Below are 18656 nucleotides of genomic sequence, written 5' to 3'. Positions count from 1 at the left end.
GGGGGGGGGGGGGGGAAGGGAAGAAAAAGGCCATGCCGATAAGGAAGTTTCCTTCGCTCAAGTCTTCACTTTGGGACCCGTGCCAGGATTTGCCCAGTGAAAATCGACATTTGGGTTTTCAACCTCAGCGCTCACCATTGGTCAGTTTTGAGCTCACTAGCTTTCACACATGCACATCTACTGTGGCGTTTACACTGTTCCCCAGAATTAGGGGCGCCGGGACACCTGTTGTAGGGACACCATGGTACAGAGCAGGAGGCCAGGACTCAGGGCCAAGCCGAGCTCTGTGAGTCTCCAGCCCCTCTCCATCCCAAGCGTTTAAGAACGGGCAGAGCACAAACAGATCTTTCTCTGGTTAGAAACACATTTGTTACTTCGTGCTGTCAGTTTTTATTGTACACGTGCGAAAGGAATTACCGTGAAATTCGGGGAGGAGCCACCTTCTGAGTAACGACCTAGCATATCCTTCTCCAGGTCTGGGGGGACTCATCCGCGGAGCTCGGGGAAGCCCATCTCTGCCCACTGAGTGGGACCCACCAGCCCGCGTCCACAAGAGATCTCGTTTGTGGGGACACGTGCACATAGCGGCTGCCATGCTGGGGCCTCTTGGCCACAGTGAGTTAGCGGGACACGTCTCTGTACCCCTTCTCAGGGTCCCCAGCTCCATGTCTCCTCCCAGGACCCCAGGCTCTGCTGTGACACGATCTTTAGGTGGAGAAATGAAGGAAACCAGCGCTCCTGAGCAGGATAAACAGCAAGACGCTGAACGAGCCCAAGACGGAGTTGTGAGAGCATCGGGGACAAATGCTCTTTGCACATCTGAGTGTGGGCCGTGGCGCAGGAGTGAGCTCAGGCGTTCGTGGAGTGACCGCGGGACATGGGCAGAGTACCGGCGCGCGAGGACGGCACAGAGCAGATCGGCAGCTCAGTCATACTTGAATCTGAAAATTCATGCTGATTGGATGCTTAAACTTTCATCAACGTCCTTGTCTGAGAAGAACTAGAAATTCTTTGCCATAAACCTAAGTAAAGTTGAATTTTGAGAGTTAGATTTCACAAAACAAACAAAAAAGCACACCTACAAGAAACGTACACGTCCTCAGCTCCGTGGAGTCTCCGAAAGTGTCCACGAGCCAGACTCACCCACCCACAGCCCTCCCTGTGGTCACCATGTTTGCAAAGTTAATCTGAGGCAGCCCCGTGAGCGACCGACGTCTGACCGGAATCCGCGGCTTCCGTTGACATATGCGTCAGAATTCTGAGTTGAGTCTTAACGACACATACGACATGTCAGTCCATGTGACAATATATGCATTACATTGGGTCATTATTTGCTCAGCGATCACCTGGCTAACCTGTGTATCTCACACGGGCGCACACACACACACACACACACACACACACAGGCCCGTGCGCTTTGATTTTACACGTCATGTATGTACACACATATGCCCCATCTAACGTACTTACACAGATATCATACGCAATGTACACACACTCGTATGTCTTACATCAAGTCCAGTGACGCAAAACCCACACCGAACTCCGATTAAACGCAGACATGCGTCTCCCAGCAACCACACACGACCCCCGCGGCACGAGTGTGTGTCCCCAGCGGGCGCGTTCGTCAACGTCAGGTATGAATGTTTAGTCGACTACACGTGTAGCCACTCACCGCGCAGACGCAATATAAAGAACAAAGTTAGTTTATAAGCAAAAGCGTCAATAAGACAAGTGCTCCCTCTGACAAAATTATGTTTAAATTTTGAGATTTCTTAACTGTGTGTAAATATATGCATATTTTAGAACTGGAATTACAGAATAAGCATACTATATATTTTTCCTAATCTCTGTGACGATCATGAAGGTAATATAATTTAAATACTTGGGATCTGTATATATTTCACATTTAATTATGGACAAATTACATTTACCTGTGATTTACATACTACAGGAAGGAACTTTGAAAGCCTATGTACATTATCTATTGCTATCTACAAATCACTACAGTACATTACTCCAAAGTTAGGGATTTGATATGACGATAATCATTTATCCTCCATGCTTTCTGTGGCCAGGAATTCCGACAGAACGCGTGGGATGTGGCATGTCTTTGCCGCCTGGCATGCGGAGCTTATCCAGAACACCGCAAGGCCGGGAGCAGGGATCCCTGGGGACTCCTTCTGAGATCTGCAGGGTAGCAGACAAGGAACAGTTTTTCAGAGACTCCTCACCACACAGAGGCTGGGCTCCGAGGACAACCAGTGAGAGAAAGAAAGAGCAAGAGGCCATATTTCGTATTCCCATTGAGCCTTGGAAGACACACAGCTTCACTTCTAGCACTTTCTACTGCTTAAAGCAGTTACAAGCAGGGAGAAGGTACCGGACCCAAGTCTCAAGGGAAGGGCATCACCACGGCGCTGTGAGGGCTTGGGTCACACACCGGTGTGGCCACCTTTGGAAAACACAGTGTACGAAAGAAAGTCTGGCTATTCTCTTGATTTTAGCACACACGTAATGGTACTTCGAACACCTAATAATCTTAATAATTTTTTAATTAATCAGAATTTGAAATTCCCTTTTTTTGACAATATTTCTATTATTAAACCAACTAGCATTTATGACATTTCCTAGTCTGCAAAATTTATTTCTATAAAGGTTAAATACTCTTTTCGTCCAAGTTAAAGATGAAATTCCTGCAGCAGATAATTCAAGAATATTTTCAAAATCCAGACAGTCAAAAAAGCATATGTATGGCATGAATCTAGCCCCACTTCTTTTCTAAAGGAAAATGAAAAGAAATGGTTACGGGAATTTAACACGAATGGGGAAATTGACGGTTTGGAAAAGCTTTAAGAGACATCTTGGAAAAACCTGCAGAGAGCTCTAGGATATTGCTGGAGAGAAATGGGAAGGTTTCTGACGGGGAATAAAACAGATGTAGCAAGCTGGCGGTTTCCTACAGCAGACGTTACTCGCAAGATTCCAGGAATTACGGGAAAAAGAGGCTGCTAGGGGCTTCAGGTCAAGTTAACTAGAAGGGAAAATCTTTACCTCAAGCCCGCACTCCTTTGCAGGAAAGCAAAGGAAGCCCACGGCACTTAGGAGAGGGCAGTGGTCTAGAGGGTGATACACAGTTAGTGAGCACAAATCCCCAGAGCTGAGTAAGGAGGCGGGATGGGAGCCGTGCCCGGATGCAGCAGAGAACACCCTTTTCCATGACTCATCAGCGTGAGTCAGAAGCGCCCTAAACTCACCAGGGGCTCCGGCGCCGCCCTCGTAGCCAGGTAAGGGGTTATTCGACTGGTCTGCCCAGCGAGGCCGCTGTGTGTTAGAGGCACTACGAGACCGGCTCAAAAATCACACAGAAACCAAGTCACAGGGTGCAATCAATCCCCAGATGGACTCCCTTTGGGTCCCTGTCGCTCCCACGTCTCTCTGCTACTGCGGTGTGGCATGCTTGGAATACAGAGTTTCTGTCCTACTCAGTCCCTCTCAGATGAGAACGAGAAGGTCTGAGCTGCGGTTTGGCCGTGACGATTAGAAGCCGAGTGGCCCGCGAAGGGAAGGGTCCGTTAGATGGACCTGAGACGTGCTCCCAGCTCGAACCTCAGGCCACCGGTCTCCTCCAGCTTAAGCAGAGCCGACAGCATCCGAGATGCTCACGTGGAGAAGCCGTACCACGCAGGCCATCAGAAGGGGCGACTGCGACCCACGTCACGGGGCTGCCACCACCAGGCGAGGTGGACAGCGACTGTGTCCACGTGGGAAATGGGCCGATGGTCCTGGCGAGCCACTGACAGGCGCCCGCCTGTCCCTCTGGGGTGGCAGGAACATGCCATTCCGGGGTCATGGAGGCGGCTCAGCCGTGGGGGCTCCCAGAGCTGTGACTTCCCCGGACGGCCATCGGGGTGCCCCGGGGGGCAGTTAGAAATCCAGGTCTGTCCCCCCACCGTGTGCAGATGGTGGGAAAGCCTGTCCACCGGGAATGAGGTGTTTAAGTGATTGTAAACACGGACCCCAGGAAACACAGTGAGGTCTGCGATCTATTCCCTTTGCTAAAGGGCTTTAAAACAGGTGTGTGTGTCTTTATCTGACTCCGCGCTCACAACCCTGTCTCCCCACCCCGAGGCCAGTGTTTGGGGGCGCTGGGAAGAAAGCACTGCTTCCCCATGGCTCAGGCCAGACGTCCCTCCAGCTCCCCTCATGGCCGCAGAACTTGGGTCCTGGAGAGGGGCGTCTTCACACACAGCCCGGAGCCACCGCGGGGTAGACCCAGCCCCGGATGGCAGACGGGGAGACCAGTGAGGATCCCCAAAACAGGCCCCCGTAAGGGGCTGCACCACTTCAGCCCTCCCAGAGCTCAGCGGGTCCGACGTGCAAAAGACGAGTTAGACTTTGAGTGAAATGAGCTGAGTGCTTGTCTCTCCCAAATATTCTCCCTAAGAAAGAGGAGCAGGTGTCCCGGGGCCCGACCCAAGGATGTGGGCAAATTAAACACACCTGGGGTCTCCCTCCCATGGCAGGAAGGGGCTGCCATGCCTGTGAAGAATGCAATTTTATGTGTGTTTAAATAAAATTCAAAAAATCCTTGCTTCCATGTTTTCAGCATTTTAAGATCCGTCCTTTCTGGTCCAGTTCTCAGTTGTACCCGGTAGCTCTTCCTCGTCCACACTGACCTGCCATCGGGCTCCCAACAGCATCTACGTTAGGCTACTATCGACCTCCTGACCTCCCGTCGGGGGATCATCTGCTGTGGGCGATCTTGGGTCACTGAGACCACGGAAAGCAAAGCCACAAACAAGGGGGGGACGACTGTATGTCAGCCTCCACAGGGATCTTCCTCCCTGAGGGACGGGCTGGCTTCAAGGACACATCAGCCCCCACACTGCTGGGTGTCGCGTTTCGGCTAGGCCACTGTGTGCAGAAGTCCTGCTAGCTGCCAGCAGGACCTACCCGGTCTCGGATGTGAGACCCTCTGAGGAAAACAGACACAAACCACCAGCTCGGGCGCCCTTGGGCTGAGTGTTAAATGAAGTGGGAGCAAAGTAACGGAGTAATTCCAAAGCAGTATCACATGCGGTGGAAAGTAGTGTATCCTTGGTTGTTATTTTTTTAAGATTTATTATTTATTTGACAGAGACACAGCGAGAGAGGGAACACAAGCAGGGGGAGTGGGAGAGGGAGAAGCAGACTTCCCACTGAGCAGAGAGCCCGATGCGGGGCTCGATCCCAGGACCCCGAGATTATGACCTGAGCTGAAGGCAGAGGCTTAACCCACTGAGCCCCCAGGCGCCCCTAGTTGCCATCTTAACACACACGTGAGAGAACGTGCTCACGTGCGTCTGTGTGTGCGTCTGTGTCTGTGCGCGTGTAAGACCACCAAGGGCGGTGTGGCGTGCGATGGGGTGTGGAGAGAGAGAAACGCAGACCTGTGGGTCATGGATCACAACACTGGGTTCCGTGTCTGGGAATTCATGGCTGTGGCAGGGCGGCAAATGCGTCCTCGCTCTTTCCCTTCAGAGCAGGTAACGGGCTGCTTCTTGTGACGCGCAGGTCAGCATCGCGTGCGAGATTCAGCTGGGAACGGGATGGACACGCCAGGGCATTCGACGGCCGTGTTCTTGTTTGGAAACGTTGGGAGGCGTTACAGAAATGACTGCTCTGACGTGGGGACTCCGCGTCTCTCAGCGAATGGTGGGGGCGTCCGAGGCGTGAGTAAGAGCTTCCTGAGTTTACTGTTTGTCCCCACACCTTCTGGGGAGCCCGTTGTCTACCGAGCACTCAGGAGCAGAGACCGTCGCGACCGGAGGGTCCCCCGTAGAATGCAGTGAAGGCTGCAGGGCTTGAGGACAGCACGTCTCCGAGGGCAGTGGGCGCGCGCGTCCCTGGGGTCTGCTCACACACGGACCGATTCCCGGGGTCTGCACGGGCTGAGGATCCTGCACTGCTAACAGTTTGGGGAGAGGCTGACGCCCCAGTCCCCCGGCCACAGGTTGAGACGTAAGACCTGGAAAGGATTCCGGGCCCCAGGTTCAAGAAGCAGATTGCACACTCGTCGTCCACGGGTGCCAAGGTCAGACCCAGCACACGAGATAAATGAGACCTAGTTCCTGCCCTCAGGGGACGTGGAGTAAGCACAGAATGTCCATGTCTGAGCTCAGTGACACCAGAGAGGCCCACAGGAGTCATGGTGGGAGCAGAAGGAGAAGCTTGGCTGAGGTTTGGGTCTGTGCTGGGAAGACCTTCGGAGCAGTAAATGTCGTTCCAACCAGAAAGGGAGAGGAGGCCTTACACTGCGGTGTTTGTGTAATGGGGGCACCCCTGGGCTGGCCCAGACACCCCCTCAGCCTTGCATGGGAAGGAGAAGGCAGCCAAGGCCATTGCTCCGTCCCTAAGAGGTTTCCAAATGTCACAGATAGGAAGTGGTGGGAAGCTAGAATAGAGACACTATTTATAGACAGTGTCCTCCTGACAGCACTCCTAGTTCATGTTGTTCCAAACAGATATTTAATTTTTTTTTTTAAAAAAGGATTCCAGCCTACACATCCTCCAACTCATCAGCGTCTCGGAAACCGGGAAGTGGGGACATCTTTGCGCACACACGGTGACTCGCGGTCCCTCCCCTGGCCATGCTTCCTTCCGGCCCTCCCCGAGCTCTGTGCCTCCTTAGACAAAACACACCGAAGGGTGACATTTCCACCCAGCACTACCCAGAGTTTGGCGGTGCCCTTCATGGTCCCACAATGCCTCTTTTTTACATACATTTTCCAAGACCAACGTTTTATCAAGTGATCATCGAATGCTTCTCCGTTTCTTGGTATTTTCCAGTTATTAATATTAGATTTCCGAAGTAGGGGTCGCTTCTTTGCCTGTCGCATAATTTAGGTTGACAAGGGAGCACCAGATCTGTCCCACACCGTGGGCAGGAAAACTGTAGGAATTCTACTGATTCTATAGGGGAGGGTTTTTTGTGTCTGGAAAATATAATGATGTAAACAAACCGAGTGCTTCTTCTTACAATTATAAATACCAACGTTCTACCCTTTTAAAGAAAAATTAAACCCTTGGTGTGGGTTCTGTTCTACTGACGGTGGTTCAACTGAAATAACCAGCAAGACGACCTAGAAATGTGGAAAAGTTCCTTCTTTGCTCATAAAAGACATAACCTAAAATCCGCACAAAGCAGATAATATGGAGAAAAGGAAACCGTTAGACACAAGGCCCAGGAGTTCCGCCTGGTCAGGGGCTTGGCTGGGATGAGCCGTGTGGATTTCAACTCTCTGCGGTATAAACCACACGCATCTTCGCGAGCTGCTGGAGCGACGGGCTGGCACCGTCTCGGCGGCTGGCGGACGGCAGATTCCACGCCAACGTTGTTTGGAAACCCGTGATCTCCCCCAGATCTGCTGTCTCCCCCCTGCACGCCCTGTGGCCCTCTGAGCTCTGTGAGGTGAGCCCAGCGCAGCCAGAGGACACGGGCCCCCGGCCACCCTGCGCCCCCAGCTCTGCCCCCTTTGCTTCGCTTAGTGTTCACGCAGCTTAGATCCTTCTCCCTCAGAGAGGGTCGAGGTAACCAGACACGCTCATCCAGACTCATAAAAATAATGTAATCACCTTAAGAAATCTGCTTCCCAAGGGAAATGTGCGTTACACAGGCCGCGGTGTCGGGACGCGGTTAAACCGCATCTTTCAGAGCAAACGTATTTGACGACAGACATTGCTCTGCATTATGTTGAAAGCAATCGTAACGGCAGTAAAGGCAACGAGAAATTCTAACCCCATGGCTCCCAACCGTGTGCGGGTGCAAATCCACGGGGCGTCTTCCTCAGTCCAGGCTGGAGCCCCCCGAGGAGGCCACGTGGGGAGCAGCTTCCCCAGGGACCAGCCCCTGGTGGGGCGTTCTGAGCAGCAGAAGCAGAACGGGCATCCGGCTGGAGCCCGGGCGGGCGGAACCGAGGACCGTGCCCTGCAGAGGGGGTGCGTGTGGTAGTCGTGCCGGGGCCGGGAGGCCGAGGGCCTTCACCTGGGGAACCCGGGGCCCGGGAGCTGCCTGATCTTGTTTTCCTTCTATGCAGAGCGGCGCGCTGCCCCGTTGGTCTGGAAGGAACACTTTGGCGGCCTTGGGCTCTGAAGGTGGAGAGGCTGAAGGCGACCCCACAGCCTCTCTCCTGAGTGAGCAGCGCATGGCCCGGGCACGCATGGAGTGGCTGATCACAAAGAGGGCTTCATCATGATTTGGGGCGGGGGGTGGCCTCCAACACCTCTGAGCTCTGGGAATACTAGCCAGCTAATTGCGTGCGTGAAATTCGAGCCTGAGACGCCTCCACGGGCATCTCCAGAGGTCCCCAAGTCCTTCCACGGGAAGGATGACCGTTCCATTCCCGCCACAGATCACACACACGTCCTGCTGGTGACGCTTCGTGAACAGTGAGCGACTCACGGGGAAAGCACAAAACTCGGGCTTCTGGAGCACTGACTGGTGGCAGGCGGCGCTCCAACGTCGCCCCCAGCAACCCTAGGGGAGGTATCATTATTTCTAGGATCCCTGTTTTGCAGAAGGGGAAGCAGCCAGAGGGCAGCTTGTCAGGGCTTCATGGCTGGTGAGAGGCGGTGGGATTGGCATTACCAGGGGCAGGGGTGTGCCCTGTGCCCACGACGGCTGCTGTCGCCAGAGCTGCTGAAGCAGATAAGACAACAAGAATGCAATGCCGTTGAAAAAGAAACCAGATTTCCCCTCTCGTGTTTCAGTTCTTTCACTAATTATCCCAGAAATATAGGCTCCGTGATTCCTGCCTGAGAGCTGGCAAGAACTTAGTTCTCCTACACAGTAGAAACAACACCGATTCTGACGGCTTGACATGTAGACGCACAGAAGTGCTAGGAAAGTTTAATTCACATCCCACTTGGTCCCTCTCAGAGACGAAGGTTTCTGTGTCATCTCTCCAGGACTAGAGGGTGACGTTTCACGGAGATCTCACGGCTTTGGTCTGTTTCATAAATTCACACTCAATTATGATAGATTAAATACAATGTTCTTCCTGATAAGAACATAGTGCTTCCCTATGGACATATTTGAATTGAGAAAGATTTTAGTATCATCTTCAAGAATTTTACAGAACCAACTCATTAGCACACATAAAATTGTATGGTTTCTTGTTTGCTTATTTTTCGTACAATGTGGCTCTCGGCGAGAAGTGGGACTTGCGGTTCTCATGCATAACCCTCCCGATAAGTTGTGTGGCTCTGCGCAACCCCTTCGGGATCTCTGTTCCCTCCCTGCGGCCTGTGAATAGAGCAGACAATCTCGCAGATCTCCAGCCCTCTGAGTCTATCCTCCCACACCCAGACAAGACCTGCCCGATGACCACAAAAATTAAGCAACTTCAAAAACAAGGTTCTTGGGTTTTTTCTTTTCTTTTTTTTTTTTAACCTTTAGTCCGTTGTGTGGGGCTTAGATCACTTGCACAGTATCAGTAGGTAGGTAGGTAATTAAAAGTAACAAGATAAAAAGCGTTGGAGAAAACGATCCTTTTAGAAGTAGTTAGGTGCCTCTCTTTCGTAGTTGGAAAGCACCAGAGGACTATCCCTTACAAAAAAATGCTCTTCCCAGGCTGGAAGTGAGGTGTGTGGCATCGATTCTTCTTGGCAAGATGACATATGGAACTAATTCACACTACCATGTTAATGAATCACTGAACACAGCATTTCTAATCGGAGGGCAGGTGCAGTGCGCGCAAGAGAACTGTGCCTCTGACCAAGGCAGCAGGAAGTGGGGAGGGAGCAGACCAAAGGCACAGCCACAGGCATGTTGTTTTCTCAGGACCACACCTCCACGGCCAGAAAAACCAGGATCCGAACAGAGGGAATCCTCCTGGACAAGCACCTGTCAAAGACCCAGCCTAAGCCAAGCGCTCGTCACCAAGGTCCCGTGCCGGGGCCACGGGACGGCAAGGCGGGCGGGGCAGACGTCTGAGGCTGTCCGCTTCCGTCCCTTCTCTAGACCCACACGCCCTGGAGCTGGGTGTGGCCGTGGGGCATGTTATGTGAATAAGGTATGAGAAGAAGAACCTTGGGTCGGTTGTCAGCCAAGTATGTGAGGGCCCTTGCCTCATTCATTTCTTCCAGTGTCCTGCCTGCGGGTCCCAGAGGCTGCGCGAGAAGGGGCGGGGCAGCTCCCAGCCTCCCCACCGCATCCACACGCAGGACTGTGGTGCTAAAGAGCCATCTGGACCACTGCGGGCTTGTCAGGAGTGGGAAACAAGTGTGTGCGGCATCAAATGCATGGATTTTCAGGTGACTTGTAGGCAGAGCCTAGACCATCTGATTGACACCCCAGATGAAGTCTGTAGCCATGCAGGTCTGTGTCCTAGTGAGAGACGGACAACTGGATCAGCTAACTTCTTAGCTTCTTGTGACTTCTTGTTGACTTCTTGTGACAGGATGACTTCAAAGAGAGCTTCATTAAAGAGATCAGATGTCTAAGGAAAAACAAACATGGTTCATGAGAAGATTGAATAAGGAGCGTTCCAGGAAAGGAGAAGGCCAAGTGCAGACCCCAGTAGCCGGACGAGCATGTTGTACTTGAGGAGGAAGAGGAGAGCCAGCAGGGAGCAAACGGAGACAGGCCATGCAGGACCCCGTTCTCTGATGGTGGAAATCCCCAGGGATCTTCAGTCTGTGAAAACCACAGCAGGCTGCTGTGCAGGGAGCGGGGTGACCTGACTGTACCGTAGAGACGTCGGTCTGACCACCGCTGCATGGAGGACAGAGAGCCGGGAAGCAAGAGCACACAAGAAGGCTAGGAGAACCTTCTGGGCGTGGACAATGCCGTGAGCTGGGGGAGCAGAGTGGAGGCTGTGAGACGTGTCCAGTCTCCCTCTGTCTTTTGAAATTGAAGCCAAAGCTTTGCTGGCAACTTTGCTCTGGGCCGTGTGAGAAAAAGAGAAGTCAACACCAACTTGAATTTCTGATGTAAGCAACTTGGCGAATGGAGTATGATTTTTAAGGTAGGGAAGGCTCTAGACTGGAATAGATTGGGGGTGTAGAGTTGGGGGTGAAATCAGGAGTTCTTCCTTGAATACACACCCCCTCTTAGATAGACCCGCGGGGTAAAACTTGAGTAGGTACCTGCATACATGACTCGGGGCTGAAAGAAGAGGTCAGGGCTGGACACAGGCAGAAAAGATAAAAAGTGAAAAGGAGTGAAGAAAAGAGGACAGAGCAGGGGGAGGGAGGGACGGTAGATAGGTAGTGAGACGGAGGAAGGGCAGACAGATCAAAGAACCTACTGCGTCTGAAACCACAGGCACATGGGAGAAACCAACAAGGGGCATGGGTGGGGAGACCGGAGCTCCAAGCAATGACTCCTGTGGCAGCGTGCAGTGCACTCGGTCCTTTAGAAGAGGAGGCTTCCTGCAGGACAGGCTGCAGTGGAAAAAACAGGACGGCAAGGCGAAGCCCAGGAGAGCAGGTTGTCTTGGAAGGAAGCCAAGGAAGCCCTCCAAGGTACAGGGTGTGACCCACTGCTTCCCAGCCGGCTGAGGAGCAGAGTTGGATAAGTGTGAGGACCACCTTTGTTTTTTTAAGGCTTTATTTGTTTGTTTATTTGATGGTGGGGCAGGAGGAGCAGCAGAGGGGGAAAGGAGAAGGGGGAAGTGATTTAAGCAGACTGCTCGCTGAGTATAGAGCCTGATGCAGAGATCGATCTCATGACCCTGAGTGCAGAGCCTGATGCAGGGATCGATCTCATCACCCTGAGATCATGACCTGAGCCGACACCAAGACCTGAAGTGGATGCTTAACTGACTGAGCTCCGCCCCCACCGCTCCCCCAGCACCCTGATGACCACCCTTGAAGCCGGCAGCATGGAGGTCTTCAGTGTCCTCAGAAAGACCACTTCACCAGTGTTGGAGCGGAAACCTTGTTAGCTAGTTAGGACAGGTTGAATGTCGTTTGATGAAAACATTTCAGCTGGCTTCAGTCCAACCCCACACCTTGGAAAACCGGGTTAACAGTGTCTATAAAAGCTATGAGCACATCTACCATGTGACCCGGATTCCACTCCCAGATGTTTATGCAACGGAAAGAAACACGTGTCCTCACAAGTACTTGCACACATGTGCTCAGAGAAACCTCGTTTGTGTTTGATCTGAACTGGGGACGACCCAGGTGCCGATCAGCAGGACAGACAGACGTGCCCGTACAGTGGGACACTACATACCAGTAAAACTACTGGCCATGTAACAACATGGGTGGACCTCGGAATCACTTTGCTGAGCCAAAGAAACCAGGCACAAAGAGTGGAAGTGTAAATTTATATAATGTTTTGTAAAACGTAAGCAAATTTACGTTAGTGACAGACACAAGATCAGTGATTACTGGAGTAAATGGAGGGGTAGGTCACAAAAAGGCCTAAAGAAACTGGGATTTTAGATGTAGAGGCATGTATATCGGTGTCCCTTGTGTTTTTATTTATTTTTTTAAGATTTACTTATTTATTTAGGAGGGTGGGGGAGGACAGGGGAGAGAGAGTCTTAAGCAAACTCTTTGCTGAGGATGGAGACTGGCTCAGGGCTCGATCCCATGACCCTGAGATCAGGACCCAAGCCGAAACCAAGAGTCAGACACCTAACCAACTGTGCCATCCAGGCAACGCTTCTTGTGGTTTCAATCTGCATTTCCCGGATGGCCAGTGGCGTTGAGCATCTTTTCACGTGCTTATTGGTCCTCTGTCCATCCTTTGTAAAGTGTTTCTGCAAATTTGGTGTTTTTTTTGGGGGGGGGGGTTTACTATTTCTTAATATTAAGATGGAAACCATTGTATTGTATATTTATACATTATAAATATACAGAAAATATATCTTCTTAAAGTAAAGATTTAAAGAGCTAAACCCAAAATATGAGCTCCATCTTCTGGAGTTCTTGCTGAGTAATTAAATGCTAGAGCATTGGAGGCGTCCCATACCGGCCATCACCTCCTATCCTCCACCTGGAGATAAATAGATAGATAGATACACAATATTTTAATTGAAATCTTTCTTTGTATTCCTGGCATATCAAACTTGGTCACAGAGAATTATATTTTCCTTCCTTCTTCATGCTGTTTGCTATTATTTTAAGGAAGGTTTTCATGCTGATATTTATGAATCAACCTAAATTTTTGAATTTGAATTAGTCTGAGGTTGTATGTGTGTCTGTGTGTGTGCGCACATGCAGGGTGATATCTTCATCCCATCTTGATATTGTAGTATTGTTGACTTTATAAAAAGAAACTCATTTTTTAAAGATTTTATTTTATTTTATTTTATTTTAGAAAAAGAGTGTGAGTGGGGAGGAGGGAGCAGGGGGAGAGGGAGAAGTAGGTGTCACACTGAGCAGGGAGCCCAACATGGGGCTCAGTCCCAAAACCCTGAGATCATGACCTGAGCTGAAGGCAGACACCCAACCCACGGAGCCTCCCAAGTACCCCAAAAAGGAACACTTTTAAAAACCTGGTAATAGGGGCACCTGGGTGGCTCAGTGGGTTAAGCCTCTGCCTTCGGCTCAGGTCATGATCTCAGGGTCCTGGGATCGAGCCCCACATCGGGCTCTCTGCTCAGCAGGGAGCCTGTTTCCTCCTCTCTCTCTCTGCCTGCCTCTCTGCCTACTTGTGATCTCTGTCAAATAAATAAATAAAATCTTTAAAAAAAAAAACCTGGTAATAATTTAAATAGCACTAGCACCATCCTTGAAGTTTGGGAGGCATTTACTGGTGAAACTGTCTGGACCTGGCACTTTTTCCACGGGGTAGCATGTTTCATAGAGACAATAATGTCACTCGTATGTTGCTAGGAGGTTTCAGTGACAAAATAATGCCAGTAACGCTCGTGACGCATCAGAAACTCAAGGTGAATGTCAGTGTCAACGTGTTACAGTTTCAGATTTCCCTATCCTGGGGGCTACATTTTGCTTTGCAAATAATTAGGGAAGAAGGAAGGTTTAAAAGAATGTCATGTCACTAACCATTCTGCCATTCTAGAAGTTTCTCAAGAAATGGGCAAGGCTTTACTTGGAAAGTCCAGCACCGACAACTCCCCTTTGTCACTTTTCCAGGTCTCCACGCAGAGGTACTTTCTGTCATTAGCCTCGGACAGAATATGAAATTAAACTGTATCCGACTGACTCTGGCAGCCTTCAATGAGACAGCTGGGCCTTTCTTTCTTTCCGTCTATAAGGCTTCTCTCACAGCTCCCTTTCCTGGCTTCTCTCTCGGTTACTGGTGCTTAATATTTGGTCCCCCTTGTGCTGCTTTAAGTCGTTATGTGTTTCTCATCGCTAAAGCCAAAGTCCCTGGCATGGGAAGCCACAAACAGCCTGCTCTTATGCAGGTGTCATGGGCAATACCGTGTGCCCTTTCTATCAGCGTTATTGATATCATTTGCTGAAAATAGACTGAGACCTAATGAACAGAGAAACTGAATTAGCAACTGACTTACTTAGCACACATGGGCACACACACTCCCCTCATTCCTTCTAGAAAAAAAAAAAAAACGTTGGGTCATTAACCTGTGATCCAGAATAAGCGTTAGTGACCTCAGACAGTAAATAATTCCAGCACATGGCAGCGTGAGTGACCGTCCGTGACTCTTGTATTTATAGTAGCAGGAACAAGAGCCTGTCACAGCATAATTGAAAATGCTTTACCATTGGTCTTACTCATCACCGTGTTATTAAAATCTTTGTTCAAATATTATTAGCTTGTTAAAGCTTTGTCAGGTCTTACGTAAACTCCAGAATTATATCTCATCTAACTGTCGTGGAATTTTTTCCCCCTTTCTAATGAACCATCATGTTCCAGGTACCCTGTGAACCCATGGTAAACTAATTAATCTTTGTCTAATGACGTTAATTAGGATGGTATTGAGACCTGTGTCTTGCAAGCGCTCTTGGGGCCATGACTTACTCATACATCCTCAGGCTGACATAAACAGTTATCAGCTCACGCTCCTCTGTGAGTGCATTTCCTGACAAAAATGTTCACGTTGTAACTTTCAAGGTAATTATTTTTTTGGCAGGCAGAAAATACTGTGATTTTAGCGTGTTTCTTGTGGAAAGTCACAGGATCTCCTACAGAGACATCATCCTTCGCAGTATTCCAGGTTGACGACAATTTCAGGGCACGGCAGGCTTATGGGCCAATTAAGCCACTCTCATAAAAATCAAACAGAACTCCCGCACCACAGATAGGGACACTCCGGGGGATACGACGGACTCATTGGCCCAGAGTCTTGATTTACCTGGGTAAGGATGTTCCCGAAGGGGAAATGATAGGGACATTTCAATATCAGGAAGACTTTCCCACGACATCTTGGAGAAGCTTCTGGACGGGGAGAATGTCTCTCCAAACAGACAACATCCAGAGAACATCTATGAAGCACGCAGGTGAAGGCTAGCTCAATGCCCCCCTCTCTGCTGTCCCGTAAGTCTGGAATCAACAGCAGCAGGAACAAGGAGCCAAGCGGTAAGCAGCAGAAGCGTGCAAACACACGTGGGGAGGCGAACTACAAACCTTTAAGGTTGTGGGTGAAGTAACGGCAGAGCACGACCGAAGTTAATGCAAAATAAACGCACCGTTTTGTGGAGGCAGAAGACGGGGGCACACAACGGAACAGCATGGAATTATTACGGAAATACGGAAAAGCTGTGGTCTTTTGCCAGCCTCCCAGTGACTTTATAAGCTGTGACGTTTATAAAAGGCATCCTATGCCCTATGCTTCTAAATTTACGACAAAAATATCAATAAAACTGTCCGGATAGAAATTTGTATTCTCGCTATGGTTCTGAACACAAAACCAAACATACTTGGCTTATTTTAATGTGGCATTTTCTTTTTAAATGAGGACCTTTACTTGCATCGATCTGCAGGAAGGGAAGGCTCTGCTACTGGGTTTCATGCATGCTTCTAATTATCTTGCAGATTTGGGAATCTAATTATTTTGCAGGACTGCTTCCTCCCTCCCCCGCTCTCCACTTTTCCCCTCCCCATCCCCAACACCCACCCACAAGCTCAGTCCCCCAGACCACCCCTGCTATTGGGCACAGATCACAGCTGAGCGATCCTCTGACTTCCGGGCACTCGTTCTACAAAGCGTTGTCTCATGACGCGTCCAAGTGCCATCGACCTGATGCCATCTGATAACTGGCACTCAGCCATACTAAGTGTGGTGAAAAGCACTTATAACAGGGACGTGGGATTTCCAGAAAATCTACTAGGATGCCCGTTATTCAGCCAGTAGTCTCTGGAACAGCCTTGAAGACAACACTGAAGATGGCAAAGCCTAATGACATTGAGGACACACGTCTCAGAAGAAAACCATGTCCACGGGGGGCTTGTCGGAGACACTGAAGTGAGCATCGTACACATGTTCTCTTTTCTGCCCCAAACAGAGCCGCTTCCAGACAGACCCAGAGCTAAGGGGATGTTTCTCCCTCCTCCCTGCTCAGGAAATGGAAAACGTGACTCTCAATCCTCTTCCAGAAATGGGGGCTGTTCTGGAGGGACAGCGCTCCCCCACGCCAACACGACACCACAATCACTTTTCATATTCCGACCATGTCTGCATAAAAATAAGGGAAAGGAAGACACACCTTAATGTGGGAAGGAATGTGAGCGCTGACCGACAGAAAATTCTGGGCAGTGTAGTTCTGATGAGTAGTACGTTCAGAGAGGGGTGAGAGACACGTGGTGGCCGCGCCCAGGGGGATCTGTGTGCCTCCTGGGGGCTCAAAGTGCCCGCCAGGGCCCACTGAGGTGCTGAGAAGCCTCTCTACAGACCATCCTCGCGGAAGCTCAGCCACCACCCACAGAGAGGACCAGGTCCAGCTCCCACGGGCGATGCCGAGGGCGTCTCTCCACACTCGGGCACCTGGACCCCGATGGGCTGGCATTCGGTCCACACGGCCATTTGGCCCCTACTGTGACTGAGCACACTTCTCTCCAGGACGAGTGCGCCTTCACACAGGCCACATGGGAATAACCTGACAGGCACAGGCTATGAGGCGCCCCTCGGAGCGCGACTCACACAGCACCTCGAGGAGCGCTTCCTACACGGTCTGATGACGCGCCTGGGATGTGACAAAGGTCTCCACGAAGCCAAAGGGAAAATCAGTAAGTCTTACAAGAAAAGGGAAGCAGATGAGAAACTTAAAATTCAACAACTCCAAAAAAGGCAATAGAAGCAGCAAATTGGCCCAGGAAGAGCCGTTAGTGGGACGGCTACTGTAGAAAATAAGCCAGGAGTGTGGGGCAACCTTGAAAAACTCCAGAACGCAGGAGAGAAAGGCAACATCGTAAAGAAAAACAACAATACTAGCGTACACCGAGCAGGGAGGGGAAACGCAACTAAAGAAAATGACTAGGAAACCCAGACTGAAACACACAATCAAAGGAAAATTTAAGGAAGAAAACATCAGGAAATGTCGAATTCTTACTGCAGTCATCAAGAAAATTGCCACCGGCGTGCAGGGCGTACGCACGTCATCTCAAAAGAAACAAATATCAAATTACCCTTGAATCTCTGTCTTGCCCAGAGACACATTGGAAGATAATAGAGCATGTAACATCCTGTGTGATATCGGGGGTAAGGGAAACACATAGTGCAAAAAATTTAGCAAATACAAACGAAGAAAGCATAGCACCAGTGTAGCAACATAAATCGAGGATATCCAAGAAAAATGAAATGGGAATGAGGTAAGTTAATGTGGATAAAAGGATAATCTGGACAGAAAAGGAAAAAGCTAGAACTTAATGCGTCAAAAATATCAGACCGGGACCTGCTAACGATCTGCTAGAAATTCACGAAGGATGTAGTGTAGCCACATGTAGATGTTCTGAATGTTTACACGAGAGATACTATTAACCAAAGATTCCGTTTGAAACTCCAGCCTCCAAGGGTGCATCGCAACAGGGACTTGGAGCCACCGGCCGCCGGAGTCGACGTGCAAACCCCGTGGTCACATTCCTTGCTTCTGCACATGCGGTTCCCAGAAACACTCCCCCACGGTCACCGCAGGACAGTGTGACAGGTTCGTCACAGCAATGATGCGACAGGGAAAACGGGGAAGCAGCCCAAACGGGGCTCAACAAGGGAAGAACACGCCAGGCAGAATAGGACGGAGTCCTCGAAAGAAACACAGAATTATATCCGTGCATGAAACAACACACCCCAGCTCCTGCGGGGGAGCCCCGGGGCCAGGCGGCAGGACACCACAGGTGAGTAGCCGTCAGGAGAGAATGTAGCTCTGCCTGACATATCTCCTTTTTCTTTCTCCTATGAAAAAGGTACTTGCCTGTCACATGGACAGTTATTTAACATTATGGGAAAATATTAAGCAATGGTCACGGCCTTCTGTTCTGAGTGATGGGAAACCGGGGGACGGCCCTCCTACACTTTGTGTTTCCATTTCATGATTTTCTTGTTTTATTGAAACACAGGACTGGGGAATAAAAAATCTAATAAATAGCCCTTAGGCCCAGAGGAAATAAAAGCTAGAGTTGCAGGTTATCTTAAGAATAAAACACTGGGGGCACCTGGGGGGCTCAGTGGGTTAAGCGTCTGACTCTCGGTCTTGGCTCAGGTCATGATCTCGGGGTCATGGGATCCAGCCCCGCGTTG

The sequence above is a fragment of the Lontra canadensis genome, unplaced genomic scaffold, assembly GCF_010015895.1.
Source record: "Lontra canadensis isolate GAN:19392208 unplaced genomic scaffold, GSC_riverotter_1.0 scaffold73, whole genome shotgun sequence".
Classification (NCBI taxonomy): domain Eukaryota; kingdom Metazoa; phylum Chordata; class Mammalia; order Carnivora; family Mustelidae; genus Lontra; species Lontra canadensis.
The sequence above is the reverse complement of the archived record's forward strand: the minus strand, read 5'-3'. Positions refer to the sequence as shown.